Here is an 18,422-nt window from a genome sequence, read left to right on the forward strand (position 1 = left end):
GTGTTGGAAAAGACTCTTATTTATTTATTTTTACTTTACAATATTGTACTGGTTTTGCCATACATCAACATGCATCTGCCACGGGTGTACACGTGTTCCCCATCCTGAAACCCCCTCCCACCTCCCTCCCCATACCATCCCTCTGGGTCATCCCAGTGCACCAGCCCTAAGCTTCCTGTATCCTGCATCAAACCTGGAGTGGCGATTCGTTTCTTATATGATATTATACATGTTTCAATGCCATTTTCCCAAATCATCCCCCTCTCCCTCTCCCACAGAGTCCAAAAGACTGTTCTATACATCTGTGTCTCTTTTGCTGTGGAGAAGACTCTTGAGAGTCCCTTGGACTGCAAGGAGATCCAACCAGTCCATCCTACAGGAAATCAGTCCTGAATATTCATTGGAAGGACTGATCCTGAAGCTGAGACTCTAATATTTTGGCCAACTGATGTGAAGAACTGACTCAATGAAGGCAGGAGGAGAAGGGGATGACAGAGGATGAGATGGTTAGATGGCATCACCAACTCAATGTACATGAGTTTGAGTAAACTCCAGGAGTTGGTGATGGATAAGGAGGCCTGGTGTGCTGCAGTCCATGGGGTTGAAAAGAGTCGGACATGACTGAAGGACTGAACTGAACAAAAATGACTTATTATATTTAAAATACTAAATATCCCATGAGTTTCAAAATGAAAGGGGGGGGGGAAGCTCTGCCTCTAGCTAATAAAATCTTATAACTATAGTGTTCAGGCAGAAACTTGGAGAATACTTTTTATATCCCCAAATCCCTGCTCTACTTAATTAGCTGTGAAACCTTATGGAAGTCATTTAATCTTTGGGGGCTTTAGTATTCTCACGCATAAAACAGATTTTATGGAACAGTATTCCACAACAATGATTTATATATAATAAACAGCAGGCTTTTGCAATTCCAGATTTTTCAGTACCAGGATATATGCGGCTTACATTAGATGTGTGGAAAGTGCTTTTGCTTCAGTGGTAAAAACCTCACAGTCCCATTCCCTTTGGCCCTTGGTTAAATGACAACAAAGGAATGGTAGTTTGCTTTATGCTAGTATCTCAAATGTGGTGATAATTCAAAACCATAGTTTGCAAAAATGTGGGTTCCCCTATCATTTTCCTTTTTCAGGCATTATACCTTGGTAGAAAATATTTTCTCCCCAGATTCAAAAAGTAGAGATTCACACAAATCACTCAAAAAGCAAAAATGTACTTAGCCGCTACTTATGCATGGCAAAGAAAGTAAATAGTAAAAATATTCATTCAAAAAGTCAGAAATTTGAATTGTATCTCCTTCTCCTAACACTCAGTACTGAAAAGTGACTTACTAAGTCATCTAGTCACATCTATCTCAATTTGTGACACCAAATAATCAGAATCACATACAGAGCAGGCCTTCCTATAGCCTGTACTCAGGGCACCAACTGCTGAACTTTCACTATCAACCATCACTAGAATGGTATTGAAAGTAATGCATTAAAAGCCCCAGACAAGTGGCTTCACTGGAGAAGTCTACCAAACATTTAAAGAAGAATTAACACCAATCCTCCCAAATTTTCCCCAAAATTAAAGAGGATGGGACATTTTGCATCTGGTCCCATCAATTCATGGCAAATAGATGGGGAAACAGTGACAGACTTTATTTTGGGGTTCCAAAATCACTGCAGATGGTGACTGCAGCCATGAAATTAAAAGACGCTTACTCCTTGGAAGGAAAGTTATGACCAACCTAGACAGCATATTCAAAAGCAGAGACATTATTTTGCCAACAAAGGTCCATCTAGTCAAGGCTATGGTTTTTCCAGTAGTCATGTATGGATGTGAGAGTTGAACTATAAAGAAAGCTGAGCACTGAAGAATTGATGCTTTTGAACTGTGGTGTTGGAGAAGACTCTTGAGAGTCCCTTGGACTGCAAGGAGATCCAACCAGTCCATTCTAAAGGAGATCAGTCCTGGGTGTTCTTTGGAAGGAATGACGCTAAAGCTGAAACTCCAGTACTTTGGCCACCTCATGTGAAGAGTTGACTCATTGGAAAAGACTCTGATGCTGGGAGGGATTGGGGGCAGGAGGAGAAGGGGACGACAGAGGATGAGATGGCTGGACGGCATCACTGACTCGATGGACGTGAGTCTCAGTGAACTCCAGGAGTTGGTGATGGACAGGGAGGCCTGGTGTGCTGCGATTCATGGGGTCGCAAAGAGTCGGACACAACTGAGCGACTGAACTGAACTGAACACCTTCAATGATAAAAACACTCAAACTAGGAAAGAAACTATATAATCAAGGCCATTTAGGAAAAGCCCACAGCTAATATACTTGGGGTACTTTCCGAATGGCTCAGCAGGTAATGTGCCTGCAGGAATATGCCTGCAATACAGGATACACAGGTTTGATCCCTTGGTCAGGAAGATCCCCTGGAGAAGGAAATAGCAATCCACTCTAGTATTCTTGCCTAAAAAATCCCATGTACAAAGGAGCCTGGCAGGCTCTAGTCCAAAGGGTCACAAACAGTCAGATATGACTGGGCACACATAACATCATACTCAAGAGCGAAAAACTGAAAGCTTTCCTCTAAGAGTAGGAACAAGGCAAGGATGCTTGTGCTAACAATCCTATTCAATATAGAATTGAAAGTTAATGTTCTCTGCAGGAAAAAAAGTCTTACGCAGAGAAATTAGGCAAGATGAAGAAACGAAAGAGATCTAAGTCAAACAGGAAGAAGTAAAATCATCTGTTTGCATATGACATAATCTTATATCTAGAAAACCTTAAAAGATTCCACAAAAGAAAATTGTGAGAATGAATGAATTCAGTAAATGAATAAATTTTGTGAACAGAAATGAATTCAGTAAATGAATGAATTTTGCAAAATACAAAACCAACACACAAAAATCAGTAGTGTTTTTATATACCACCAATGAAAAACATGAAAAGAAAATTAAGAAAACAACTCCACTTAAAATAACATCAAAAAGAATAAAATACTTGGGAATACACCTAACCAAGGAGATGAGACTTGTACACTGAAAGTTATAAAACAATGCTAAAAGAAACTATAGAAGATAAAAACAAAAAGACATCCCATATCCATGGCCTGTAAGATTTAGTATTATTAAGATTCCATATATCTGAAAATAATCTATAGATTCATCATAATCAAAATTCCAACAGCATTTTTTGTAAAAATAGAAAAATTAATTTTAAATTTCATATGGAATCTCAAAGGACCCTGAATAGTAAAAACATTTTTGAAAAAAAAAAAAAGTTGCAGTACTCCTCCTGATTCCAAAGCATATTAAAAAGCCTCAATGATCACAACAGTGTGGTAATAGCAGAAAGACAAATAGACCAATGGAACAGCATAGAGAACCCACGAATAAACCCTTGCGTATAGGGTAAAATTATCTTTATTTGACAAGACTGCCAAGACCACTCAGTTGGGAAAGGATGGTCTCTTCAACAAATAATGATGGGAAAAACCAGATAGCTACATGCAAAAGAATGAAGGTGGACCCTTATCTTATATCATACACAAAAACTAATATGAAATCATTAAAAATCTAAATGTAAGATCTAAAACTACAAAACTCCTAGGAGAAAATATAGAGGAAAAGCTTTGTAACACTGGAATGCATAATGATACCGTAGATATGATGCCTAAAGCACAGGCAACCAAAGCAAAAAGGGCCAATGGGGATTACATCAAACTTAAAAACTTTTTGTTTATCAAAGGACAAAATAAACAGAGTAAAAAGATAACCTACAGAAGGAAAGAAAATATTTACCAATCATTTATTTGGTAAGTGTTTAATATCTACAGAATATCAAGAACGCCCACAACAAAACTCCAAATAATCCAATTGCTAAGTCTCTTCAGTCATGTGACCCCATGGACTGCAGCCTACTAGGCTTCTCCGTCCAAGGGATCCTCCAGGCAAGAACAGTGGAGTGGGTTGCCATTTCCTTCTCCAATGCATGAAAGTGGAAATTGAAAGTGAAGTCACTCAGTCGTGTCCAACTCTTAGCAACCCTATGGACTGCAGTCTACCAGGCTCTTCCATCCATGGGATTTTCCAGGCAACAGTACTGGAGTGGGGTGCCATTGCCTTCTCCGATAATCCAATTAAAAATGGGCAAAAGACTTGAATAGATGTTTCTACAAAGATGAGTATTTTGCATATTTATTGAAATTCACTGGAAGGGCTGACGCTGAAGTTGCAATACTTTGGCCACCTGATGCAAAGAGCCAACTCATTAGAAAAGACTCTGATACTGGGAAAGACTGAAGGCAGAGGAGAAGTGCGGGCAGAGGATGAGATGGTTGGATAGCATCACTGACTCAAAGGACATGAATTTGAGCAAACTCAGGAAGATAATGGAGGACAGGGGAGCCTGGCATGCTTCAGTCCATGGGGTCACAAAGAGTCGGACAAGGCTTAGTGACTGAATAAGAACAACAACAAAGATGATATATCAATGGCCAATAAGCATATGAAAAGATGTTCAACATCACTAATCATCTGAGAAATGCATGTCAAAATCACAATGGGATTATCTCTTCACATCCAATAGAAGGGTTACTATCAAATAAACAAATTTTTAAAAAACAGAAATAACAAATGTTGGTAAGAATGTAGAGGAATTGGAACACTTGTATACTGTTGGTGGGCTTGTAAAATGGTGCAACAGCTACAGAAGACAGTATGGAGGGTTGCTCAAAAAAAGTAAAAATAGAGTATCGTACTATCATATGATCCAGCAGCCCCACTTTTAAGTGTATGGGTAAGTGTGGGTATACATATCTCCAGAAGAACTGAAAACTGGGGCTCAAATTTACACTCATGTTCCAAGCCGCAGAAGCAACCCAAACGTCCACTAGAGAAAGAGTGAATGGATAAGTAAAACGGGGTAAATACACACAATGGAGTATTAGCCTTAAAAAGGAAGGAAATCCTGTTACATGCCACAATATGGATGAACTTTGAGGATATCATGCTAAGTGAAACAAGTCAGCCACAAAAAGACAAATACTGTATGAGTCCACTTACAAGAGGTACTAAACTAGTAAAATTCATAGCAATAGAATCGTGGTGGAAAGGGGAAAAGAAAAGTTGTTTAATGGATACAGAGTATCAGATCTGCAAGATTCAAAAGTTTTGGAGATGTGCTTCACAACAACTGAATGTAACCACTAGTTTAAAATTATGATGGTAATTTTTATGTCATATACTTTTTAAAAAATATTACAGTTTTTAAAAAGTAAGACACTCATCTGTTCAAAATGCTTTGTAGGTATTTAAAGAAAAAAAGATAAAGAAGACTGGAGAAAATATTTAAATACTCCTGTGGAGGAAATCTATTATGAAGTTTTAAAAAGAGTTTTGGAAGCTAGCATATGAAGCCTAACTCCTTTTTTGTGTGTTTAGTAAAAATATAAAGAGGGTCATACACATTGGTGGTAGGCTGATAATGACCCCCAAAGATATTGGGCTGTAATCCCCGAAAACTATTAATGTTGTTTCATTTAGGAAAAGGGTCTCCACAGATGTGATTAAGAATTTTGAGATGGGAAGATCATCCTGGATCATCTGAGTCAGCCTGAATGCAACCACATGTATTCTTACAAGAGGGAGACTGATGAAAAGCTGACATACTCAGAGGAGACGGTGATGTGAAGACAGAGACGAGCAAGACTGTAAGAGGCTGGAGGGATGTGACACAAGCTAAGGGACACTGACAGCCGCCGAAAGTGGAAGAGGCGAGAGCCGGGCATGCCCCAGGGCCTCTGGAGGAACACGGCCGTGCCTCAGTATCAGCCTCCAGGAAGCCTCATCCTAAATTTTTCTAAAATTCTTACTCAAAGTGTTGATTTACAATGTTGTTAGTTTCAAGCATACAGCAAAGGGATTCAATTGTGTGTGTGTATACAAAAAATAGCAAGAAGAGATAAGAAAGCCTTCTTCAGCGATCAATGCAAAGAAATAGAGGAAAACAACAGAATGGGAAAGACTAGGGATCTCTTCAAGAAAATCAGAGATACCAAAGGAACATTTCATGCAAAGATGAGGACCTAACAGAAGCAGAAAATATTAAGAAGAGATGGCAAGAATACACAGAAGAACTGTACAAAAAAGATCTTCACGACCCAGATAATAACGATGGTGTGATCACTGACCTAGAGCCAGACATCCTGGAATGTGAAGTCAAGTGGGCCTTAGAAAGCATCACTACGAACAAAGCTAGTGGAGGTGATGGAATTCCAGTTGAGCTATTCCAAATCCTGAAAGATGATGCTGTGAAAGTGCTGCACTCAATATGCCAGCAAAGTTGGAAAACTCAGCAGTGGCCACAGGACTGGGAAAGGTCAGTTTTCATTCCAATCCCAAAGAAAGGCAATGCCAAAGAATGCTCAAACTACCGCACAATTGCACTCATCTTACATGCTAGTAAAGTAATGCTCAAAATTATCCAAGCCAGGCTTCAGCAATATGTGAACTGTGAACTTCCTGATGTTCAAGCTGGTTTTAGAAAAGGCAGAGGAACCAGAGATCAAATTGCCAACATCCGCTGAATCATCGAAAAGGCAAGAGAGTTCCAGAAAAACATCTATTTCTGCTTTATTGACTATGCCAAAGCCTTTGACTGTGTGGATCACAATAAACTGTGGAAAATTCTTCAAGAGACGGGAATACCAGACCACCTGATCTGCCTCTTAAGAAATCTGTATGCAGGTCAGGAAGCAACAGTTAGAACTGGACATGGAACAACAGACTGGTTCCAAATAGGAAAAGGAGTTCGTCAAGGCTGTCACCCTGTTTATTTAACTTCTATGCTGAGTACATCATGAGAAACGCTGGACTGGAAGAAACACAAGCTGGAATCAAGACTGCCGGGAGAAATATCAATAACCTCAGATATGCAGATGACACCACCCTTATGGCAGAAAGTGAAGAGGAACTCAAAAGCCTTTTGATGAAAGTGAAAGTGGAGAGTGAAAAAGTTGGCTTAAAGCTCAACATTCAGAAAACGAAGATCATGGCATCCCATCCCACCACTTCATGGGAAATAGGGAAACAGTGGAAACAGTGGCAGACTATTTTTCTGGGCTCCAAAATCACTGCAGATGGTGACTGCAGCCATGAAATTAAAAGACGCTTACTCCTTGGAAGGAAAGTTATGACCAACCTAGATAGCATATTCAAAAGCAGAGACATTGCTTTGCCAACAAAGGTTCGTCTAGTCAAGGCTATGGTTTTTCCTGTGGTCATGTATGGATGTGAGAGTTGGACTGTGAAGAAGGCTGAGCCCCGAAGAATTGATGCTTTTCAACTGTGGTGTTGGAGAAGACTCTTGAGCGTCCCTTGGACTGCAAGGAGATCCAACCAGTCCATTCTGAAGGAGATCAGCCCTGGGATTTCTTTGGAAGGAATGATGCTAAAGCTGAAACTCCAGTACTTTGGCCACCTCATGCGAAGAGTTGACTCATTGGAAAAGACTCTGATGCTGGGAGGGATTGGGGGCAGGAGGAGAAGGGCTGGATGGCATCACTGACTCGATGGACGTGAGTCTGAGTGAACTCCAGGAGTTGGTGAGGGACAGGGAGGCCTGATGTGCTGCGATTCATGGGGTTGCAAAGAGTCGGACACGACTGAGCGACTGATCTGATCTGATACAAAAAATATTTTTTTCCATTATAGGTTATTACAAGTATAGTTCCCTGTTGGTTATCTTTATGTATATATAGTACAGTGTATATTTTAACCCCAAACTCCTACTCACCCTAAATTTTAGACTCAACTCCAGAACTGTGAGAGAATAAATTATCATTGTTTTAAGCTCCCAAATTTGTGGTCATTTGTTTTGGTAGTCATAGAAAACTAATACATGTTTGAAAGCACATAAAAATTTTCTGGATGGATCCACAGAAAATTGTTAACAATGACTATTTTTAGAAGAATGTATATGGGACTAGCTAAAGAATTTTTACTTTTCATTTTAATACATAGACTTGTCTTTTATTTTAATGAACAAGCTTCAATATTTTTTATCAAAATGTTTTTAAAAGCTCTAAAACTTTAAAATTCCAGCCTGGCACCTTGAAGCTGAATCTGTCTATACATATCCCATAAGCCTCACTTCCTCCCCTTAGTATTTTTTGGACATCGTATCTCCCTTGAAAGAGAGATCTGAATCTTATTGCCCCAGCATCTAGCAGAGTGCTTTGTCCTCTAACACATAATTCCTAAAACAGTACAATTTCATCAAATTATAGAACTCTTAAATATACAATAAATGTGTTCTGAGTTTATAAATAAAATTTTGCATGCGGAATGTATTTAAAATGTGAAAGGAAAACATGATATAATAGAATTCTAAAGCAAACGCTTTTTTGAAGTGAAAAATTATTAAGTAATAGATTTCAAAAATTTAGAAGATTTTTGTCACTGTTTTCTTAGTACCTACTAAGAATTTTGATTATGAAATCCATTAAAAGAAGGAAATTTTAATTTTAGATCATTCGTTTGGTAAAGTCATGGCAGGAGAGCAGTTGCTTGCAATGAATCTTATTGTAGAGCGCTCTAGTCAAAATTAAATTCAACCAAAACCGTCATGTTGGCTGCTGGAGTAAGATCTGAGTTCTAGCACTTGCTTTGTCACACACTAGCTGAGTCTCAGTTTTATCATCCATCATTACAGTACCATCTTCATGTGGTTCCTTATTTAATACACAGAGCATTCATTACGTGCCAGGCAGTATCCTAAGCACTTCACATACATTAACTCGTTTATTTCTCATAACTCTGAGATTGGCGTTATTATTCCATTTTACAGATGAGAAAACCGAGGCATAGAGGCTAAATAACTTGCTTCACGTGATTCAGCTAATTGTCACGGTGAACTGTTGAAGTGAAAATGAGATTTTGCCTTACATATGTTAAGAATACCTCCAAATACCTGTATTATTCCCCTGCCACATAAGTACACTCAGTATGTAGCTAAGTGCCTAATACAGAGTAGCATGAGATCATAAGATGTTACTCTGTATTAGGCACTTAGCTACATACTGAGTACAGGAAGTGAAATACAGTAGCCCAGTGGCAATGTACTATGAGGGTGTAACAGAGGCAATTAATCTAGACTGGAGGGTCAGGGAAGGTCTCCTTGAGAAAGTGATATTTAGGCTGAGAACTAAAGGAAATTAATAGTGATTAGCCAGACCTAGCCACAATGACTAGATATAACAAGAGAATGTTTCAGGGACCTGGGTGAAAGCTGACAAGAGCTAGGCAAGATAAAGAAAGAATTGCAACTTCTGTGGCCAAAACAGAAGCTGGGCAGACTAAAAAGGGTCGGATCATACAAAGCCAGGGACTTTATGCAAGGAAGTAGTACTGTGTGTTAGTTGCTCAGTCATGTCCAACTCTTTGTGACTCCTTGGACTGTAGCCCTCCAGGCTTCTCTGTCCATGGAATTCTCCAGGCAAGAAGACTAGAGTAGGTAGCCATTCCCTTCTCCAGGGGATCTTCCCGACTCCAAGGATTGAATCCAGGTCCCCTGCACTGCAAGCAGATTCTTTACCATCTGAGCCACCAGGGAAGACCCATCACGGCAAACAGCAAGCACTCAAGAAACAGTAGCTATCTTTACTATATTATTATTATAAGCATCATCTCAGAGTCATTTAGAGATCTTAGACAGACTTCAGTTCAGTTCAGTTGCTTAGTGGTGTCTGACTCTTTGCGACCCCATGGACTGCAGCACGCCAGGCCTCCCTGTCCATCACTAACTGCCTGAGCTTAATCAAACTCATGTCCATTGAGTCAGTGATGCCATCCAACCACCTCATCCTCTCATCATCCCTTTCTCCTCCCACCGTCATTCTTTCCCAGCATCAGGGTCTTTTCAAATGAGTCAGTTCTTCACATCAGTTGGCCAAAATATTGGAGTCTCAGCTTCAGATCAGTCCTTCCAATGAATATTTAGGACTGATTTCCTTTAGGATGGACTGGGTGGATCTCCTTGCAGTCCAAGGGACTCTCAAGTCTTCTCCAACACCACAGTTCAAAGGCATCAATTCTTCAGCACTCAGCTTTCTTTATAGCCCAACTCTCACATCCATACATGACTACCGGAAAAACCATAGCTTTGACTAGACAGACCTTTGTTGGCAATGTCTCTGCTTTTTAATATGCTGTCTTCAGACTTAATCAAACCTACACTTTAATCTTCTGGTTCAAGAAAGGCCTAAGTTAGCTTAGGGTTCTTGACCGAGTAAGGCAAGTCTCTGATTTAAAACAAGTCTGTTGGTTGTATAAGCAATCTATTCCTTCTTATCCTACAGAAAGCAGATTTACTGAAAGTTAAACAAGTAAAGCCTGGATAACTCAATCAGTAGAGCACCAGACTTTTGACTTCCCTGGTGGCTCATATGGTTAAAAAGAAAAAAAAAAAAAATCTGCCTGCAATGCAGGGGATCGGGGTTTGACCCCTGGGGGAGTAGGAAGATCTCTTGAAGAAGAGAATGGCTACCCAATCCAGTATTCTTGCCTGGAAAATTCCATAGACAGATGAACTTCACCAGTCACAAAGAGTCAGACATGACTTACTAACACTTTCACCTCTCAAACAAGTAAATGTCATTTTATATTACTCAGGAGACTATCCATATTTCACTTGGAGGAATTCCCCATATTAAATGTAGGGCAAAATAAGCAGGCAGTCCTCTAAAGCATAAAAAACTGTTTTCCTTTACTGCCTAGAGGTTTCTGATATGGGATTTGATCTTTACTCACAAATGAAGAACTCATGCTAGTTCAGGACTGGGGGTTTTCATGAGGCTTTCTTTTTTTTTTTTTTTTTTAAAGGAATGTATCACGTAAGAAAGGGCCAAAAGAAAAGTGTGGAATTACAGTATTGAAAAAGACACCTAAAACACAAGAATGAGAGACTTCATATAGCAAATGAATAAGGACATGAAATGATGAAAAACAAACATTGCAAATAAATACATAAAAGAAATAAAACAGCAAAATGAATTAGAGAATAAGATGTTCTAGATAGCCAAGTTTGCTAGAGGTTTGTCCCTGAAATACCGATTATTTTATATAACTTTTTTCCATGTAAAATAAATCTAAGAAAATACATAAGCTTCACACTCTTCTTAAACAAAATCGACTGATAATTATTTAAAATTTTCAGGATAATCCATTTGAGCAATCAATGTAGCAATACCCTCAAGATGTACTGCCAAAGAGTTATGAGGGAATCTTGTATCAAAATCAAGTGGTTCCAGTATGGCTGTTTTGAATTTTAATGTTCTGTAGCTTTCCTTCCTCAAACTTCCTGATCAAACTAACACTTCCAGTTAACTTGTAGCAGTACTATCTAATTTTAGCTCTTGATTTAAAGAAGCAAGCAGGGTGAAACTGTGCATAAAGAGCAGGATCTACTTGAAGGAAGTCAATAAAATTTAGAATGCAGAAGACTTTTTTGGTTTATTTCCTGGCAGTTAACTTTCAGATAAATAAAATGCATCTTTAAGTCTTACGATTGAAAAAAAGACAACTGATTAAACACACATTTTCAAGACATACTTGAGACTATTCCACTTTTTTCCTCATCTTCATAGAAAGAATTTTAAGCTCATTTTAATTAATAACCTCTAAGAAATATAATCAAGATGGAGAAGGAAATGGCAACCGACCCCAGTATTCTTGTCTGGAAAATCCCATGGACAGAGGAACTCGGTGGGGTACAGTCTATTGGATCACAAAGAGTCGGACACGACTAAGCAACTAAAAAACAAGAAGAAGAAATATAATCAAGATATTGAAGAAGTAAGTTTCTAATCTCTTAATAAAATAAAAATCACTTTTGAAAAGACAGAGGTCACCAAGGCTTATCTGAGATCATATTTATGCCAAAAATGTCTGACCATTCCAACAAAGTCAGAATTTATACTTTGCATCTCTGAACAAAGATCACATTCCAGGAATAAGCAACTGCTGTTACCAATTAAGTGAAAATAATGTTTTCTGTGGCACTTAAAAAGAGTTATGGAAGAAAAAAGAAAGAGCTCAGTAAAAAGCATATCACAAAGAGGACATTTGTTTGGGACATGAGTTTCCTTGGAAAGTTGGAGACCTGTATGAAATCATGTTTAGCTTAATACAGATAGAAATAAATAAAACAACTATATATGTGTGCATATGCATGAGTTAGTATACAAACATACCCAGCTGTTTACTGAGAGGACCTCGGAACAATGACACCAGAAATAAGCGCATCTAGATCTTGGTTTCTATCAATAAATATCACAGTCTCGTAGAAGGAACCAGGGCTGAGTCTACGGCTGGGATGGGGAAAATACTAGATCGGTCTGGAGCATCTTGCTCTCCCAGAAAAGTGCTCAGAATGAGCTAAAATAAATAACATAGAACCAGATTATAAAACAGATATTCATATTTATATAGATAACTGGTTAAATACAAAAATAAATGGGGGAGAACAGACAAATTTTTGTTACAAAATTCCAAACAATCTATGTAGATACTGTTCCACCCTCAGTAAGCAGAACTTATGCCCATCCATTTTGAGGATTGGCTAGACTCAGAGACTCACTTCCAAAGAATAGGTACAGAAAGGAAAAAATAGTAACTTTACTTCTCAACCTGGCAAACACTACCTTAACCAAGTGTTCAAGGTTGACATCATCAGTGATATCATATAGTCCCTTGATAAGAAATGATGGTGTTCTGTGACATTCTTTCCAAAAACACATAACCCTTGTCTGATAATGAGAAAAACACGGGACAAACGCGGAAGAAGAATATTCCACAAAATAACTGACTAGTACTCAAAACTGTCAAGACCGTGGAGACAAAGTAAGACTGAGAAACTGTCAAAGACCAAAGGAGACTAAGAGAGATGACAACTAAATGCAATAGGTTACCCAGGATTGGATCCTCAAACAGCAAGGCGATATGAATAGAAAACTACAGATATCCCAACAAAACCTGGAGTTCAGTTAAAAGTAATGCATCAATGTTGGTTTCTTCATTTTGACATATGTACCATGTAAGATATTAACAATAGAGGAGATTGGATAAGAGGTATACAGAGTGCTATATCTTAGCAACTTTTCTGTAAATCTAAACTTATTACAAAATAAAAAAGTTTATTTTTTAAAGGTTTTGTCAAAAAAAAAAAAAAAGCCCGAAAAACAAAAAACCCTATCATTTACCTTCAAAAAAGTCATGTCTTGAAAAACAAAATTTTTAAAAAGTGAGATACCTCAGACCTACTAGAACGGCTAAAATTTTTTAAAAAACTGATGAAACTAAATGCTGACATGGATGTCAAGCAAAAAGAACTCCCGTTCATTGCTAGTGGAAACGCAAGATGGTATAGCCACTTTTGAAAAGTTTGGCAGTTTCTTACAAAGCTAAACATTGTCTTACCAAGCTAAACACTGTCTTACCCTATGGCCCAGCAATCACATTCGTAGGTATTTACACAGGAGAACTAAAAGTTTATATGCCACACACAAATATTTATAGCAGCTTTGTTCATAATTGTCAAAAACTAGAAGTGACCTAAATATCCTTCAATAGGTGAATGGATAAACTGTGGTACACACACAATGAAATCTTATTCAGTAATAAAAAGAAATGAACTACCAAGCCAAGAAAAAACATGGGAGAACCTTAAATAGATACTCCTAAGTGAAAGAAGCCAGTCTGAAAAGGTTACGTAGTGTATGATTCCAATTATATTACATTCTGGAAGAGTCAAAACTATGGAGACAATGAAGAGATCAACGCTGCCAGGGGGTGGGGGAGGGAGAAAGGATGAATAGGTGAATTATAAGAGATTTTTAGGGCAATGAAACTATTCTCTACGATAGTATAATGGTGGATAAATAACATTATAAATGTCAAAACTTACAGAAGTTTACAACATAAAGAGTAAACTTTAATGCATGCTAATTTTAGAAAGTCATTTGGGAGACTGAGGAATCCCATAAAATGTGTGAAACCATCTCACTGAAGTGGGTGGGGAAAAAGAACTGACTTAAGCAACTTTGGAAATGAATGGACTTTAACACTGAAGGCAAAAGAAACTGGACGTAAGCACTGTATTAGTGTTGTTTAATCACTGAGTCATGTCCGACTCTTTTGCGACCCCATGGGCTGTAGCCTGTCAGGCTCCTCTGTCCATGGGATTTCCCAGACAAGAATACAGGGGTGGGCGGCCATCTCCTTCCCCAGGGGATCTTCCCAACCTACCCACCTCTCCTGCTTGGCAGGCGGATTCTTTACCACTGAGCCACCTGGGAAGCCCTGTACTTTTAGTTAATAGTTATTTTTTATGGGAGTATGGATTAAAAATTCAGATACTGCTACACATATCTACTGGAGCTGAATAGAACTCCTGTTTAATTTGGTATAGAAACAGATAGCAACATATAGGAATATCTATAGATGTCTATACACACCAGTTAGTATATATACCTATTAGTTCTGTTAGTTGAGAGTGCCTAAAAGAAATGACACCCAAGTAGCAATGAGAGCACTTACTGCCCAGATCTTGGTTTTTATTACCATTCTCCAATAAAAGGTCCCAGGATATCTGGGAGAAATGACTAATTCTAGCACTGTGACAAGAAATATACAAGATGAGCTTACTGCATCTTGTAGTGTTCAGGTTCAGGTTCAGTCGCTCAGTCGTATCTGACCCTTTGCGACCCCATGAATCACAGCACACCAGGCCTCCCTGTCCATCACCAACTCTCGGAGTTCACTGAGACTCACGTCCATCGAGTCAGTGATGCCATCCAGCCATCTCATCCTCTGGCGTCCCCTTCTCCTCCTGCCCCCAATCCCTCCCAGCATCAGGGTCTTTTCCAATGAGTCAACTCTTCGCATGAGGTGGCCAAAGTACTGGAGTTTCAGCTTTAGCATCATTCCTTCCAAAGAAATCCCAGGGCTGATCTCCTTTAGAATGGACTGGTTGGATCTCCTTGCAGTCCAAGGGACTCTCAAGAGTCTTCTCCAATACCACGGCTCAAAAGCATCAATTCTACGGCGCTCAGCTCTCTTCACAGTCCAACTCTTGCATCTATAAATGACGACTGGAAAAACCATAGCCTTGACTAGACGGACCTTTGTTGGCAGAGTAATGTCTCTGCTTTTCAACATGCTATCTAGGTTGTAGTGTTGGGAACTGCTAAAAAAAATAATTAAAACACACATACACACACACACAGATGTGGGAATGTTAAAGGGAATAAGAGCCAACTGAGAGAATACTCAATGGATAAAGCTGGAACAATTCGAGCAACAAAGTAAAGCAGTACTGGAATATAACTCCAAGTATAAAATACCCTTCAGTTTATACTGATATAAATCCTTGACTAAACTAATAAATGGGGAAAGAGGGACAAATTTTCCACGCAGAAGAAATTCAAATAAATTATCTAGCTATGCCGCCCCAAGGACAGGGAGCACAATCCCTCACTTCCTAAGTGGGCTGTACTTCCTTCCGAAGACCACAGTACAGAAAGAGGAAAAGAGTTAACTCTGTAGTGGAGAAACCAGACAAACACTACTTCAGCCAGATGATAAAAGTCAATACCAACCGTCATAAATCATGTTGATAGTACCCTTTATATGATGGGATTAAAATGGCATTCTCTCTGTGATCTTCCTACCCAAAACACATAACCCCAGTCTAATTATAAGAAAAACATCAGATAAATTGCAACACATGAACATTCTACTAAACAATACCCCTAAAAACTTCTACATATTTTAAAGTTTTTAAAAACTAGGGGGAAACAGCGAGGTGGGGAAGCCAGATCTATCTTCTCTCTCAGTCAACACAAACATAAAACTATCATTTTTCCATGATTCTTAGTTGAAGACTTTCCAAATTAGTCTGCTAAGATATTGCTATATCCAAAGACACAGAAACACTGGTTAGTTGTACAGTTTATTACATGGAGAAAACTACTCCAGTTTTGGCCAACAAACATTTTCTGGCCACCTTATTTGTCCTAAGCACCGCTTGAAGCATTGAAATAACCTCACAGATTAAAAAAAAAAAAAAAAAAGCTCCTGTGCCCTGCTTTCATTTCTGTGAGGAAATCAGACAATATACAAGCAAACAATAAATGACCTATCATATAGCAATAAATGGTATACAGTTTAAAAAACAAAGTGAGGTAAATATGACCAAGAGGGCTACATTAATTGGAGCTTGGAAAATGCCTCTTTAAGGAGATGACATTTGAGTTGAGACCTGAGTGATGCCTATACACAAAGACAAGCTTGAGGCAGGGTAGAGCAGGTGGGAAGTTCCAGGCAGAGAGAACACACACAAAGGCCGAAAAGAGTAACTTTTAAGTATTCGAGATAAATCAAGTGGGCAAGGCAACCGCCCTGATAGAAACAAGGTAAGCAACATATCCTGAACTCTACAGGTACAAATATGCATTTAACATTAATTGAAATAAGGTTTAAAAAAATTCAAACCTCCAACACTGATCACCAGGAATTCATCAATCATTAGATCCACGTCTAAACTCTACGCCCCCATTTAGTGCTATCTCCCACTGTCACAACTGTCCATCTTTCATATGGTAAATATGCCATTTTGAACTGTTCTTCCACCTTCCCTCTAAAACCCACCATGCCTGTGGTTCACATTTTCTTATGTCTCTGATAGAAGTATTTAAGAAAAAAAGGCAAGAGGGAGAGTCTACCCAGAAAACGATCCCAAATTCTCCCTAACAGATCTCATTACGTCACACAGTACAACCAGAAGTTACGTGCAACGGCACTGAACAGACTAACTTGGGTTCAAATTGAGGTGCCATCAGTTGTATGACTGTGAGCAAGCTGCATAAGCTTTCAAGACTCAGTTTCCTCATCTGTAAAAGGTTGTGAGAATTAAAAAAGATAAAACGTGGCACCCAGTAGAATATTCAATAAATGTTAACTACTGCTGGGAGAAGTAGCTGAGCATTTACTTTGTTCAAGGACTAGAGCTGGCCAGAGGGATTATAGAAATGACAATTTGCTACAGCAAACTGTTTGAGAGATAAAATTGTCAAACTCCCTTAGGTCAGGGGCTTTGTCTTTTTCTGGTTCACCAGTGTATTCCCAGAATCTACAACAATGTTTAACACACGGTAGGCATCAATATTTGTTAAATGAATGAATGAGACTCCATTAAGACAAAGGAGCATAAAGGAACTTGACTTTGCTCCAACATAAAGAAAAGTTTTCCTTCCCCATCAAGATTTTAAACAATAACCTAAGGCACTGTTAAATACATTTATTATTTTTCATTGCTTTCCCAAAACCTAAGACAGTGTTCATAATATTAGGGTACTCAAATTTATTGCCGTTAAAACTCTGCTGTTAAAATTAAGCTGTTGATCAAAAACTTTAAAGTAATAAATTATACAGTTTATTGTTAAGGAATATTTTTGCTTGCTGTTGCCTGAGTGAACAAACTTTAAAAACTTGTGTAAATTTTTTTCTCATGGGTTTACCCATTATGTTTATGTTGGCAAATATATATTGATTTCACCTTTCTTTATGTCATTTTATAAAAACATTACAGTTTATCCAGTCATTTAAGAAAAATCCAAATCTTTTACAATTTCTTAAGTTTCAAAGATTGTTACCTTCATTATCAGCTCTTTAGGTCAAAGAAGGACTTTTCAGGGTGATAAAAATGGAGAAAGGAGGAGTTCACCTCTCTCAAAATGAGTTTTCAGTTACTATAATTATGCATAAAATAAGACAGGGAGCATTTCTGGGCCAACACTTGAAGCCTTGAGTCCCATAAGAATTAAACTGGAGCCATGCATAAATTTGGGGCAAGTTCTGCAAAAACCTCTTCTTCCTCTATTTTCGCTGAATGAAAAACTCATTGCTCAGATTCATCAACACGAGTGTATTTTCTAACACATAATAGCCGCTCTGGCCACACGATTTTCACCATTTTCTATTCCAGAAACAAAAACGGACGCGTTTAAATCCGGCCTGACAATTACCACAATGGCAGGGTCGCTATCTCGACAGCCACAGTGGTTAAGAGCTTAACAAGTAAGAATCTAGTTTACCGAGATCTCACGTTAAAGTAGCAAGGCCTGATTAACCTACACTGCTGGCTATTGTATGGGTCCCCCAAAGCTTCAAAGCTGGAAATATACCTGAACTCTACTGACACCTTCTGAGAGAGAAAGCCAGGCGGAAGGGCGGAGCGATGCGATCCGAATCGTTTTAAATCGCAGCAAGCCGGCGGGGCCGCAGGTGCGCGGGCCGGGCACAGGTGCGCGGGCAGGCCCGGGGACCACTGTCCTTGTCACGCTCTGAGGTGACCAGGG

The 18,422-nt window shown here is 38.8% G+C and overlaps 1 protein-coding gene across 2 annotated transcripts in view; it reads right to left on the reverse strand.

Annotated features, from left to right (window-relative positions):
* CKAP5 (cytoskeleton associated protein 5) overlaps positions 1 to 18,422 on the reverse strand; it is a 104,320-nt gene that overhangs the window by 85,368 nt on the left and 530 nt on the right. The window lies entirely within an intron of this gene.

Source organism: Bos javanicus, chromosome 15 (assembly GCF_032452875.1).
Source record: "Bos javanicus breed banteng chromosome 15, ARS-OSU_banteng_1.0, whole genome shotgun sequence".
Classification (NCBI taxonomy): Eukaryota; Metazoa; Chordata; class Mammalia; order Artiodactyla; family Bovidae; genus Bos; species Bos javanicus.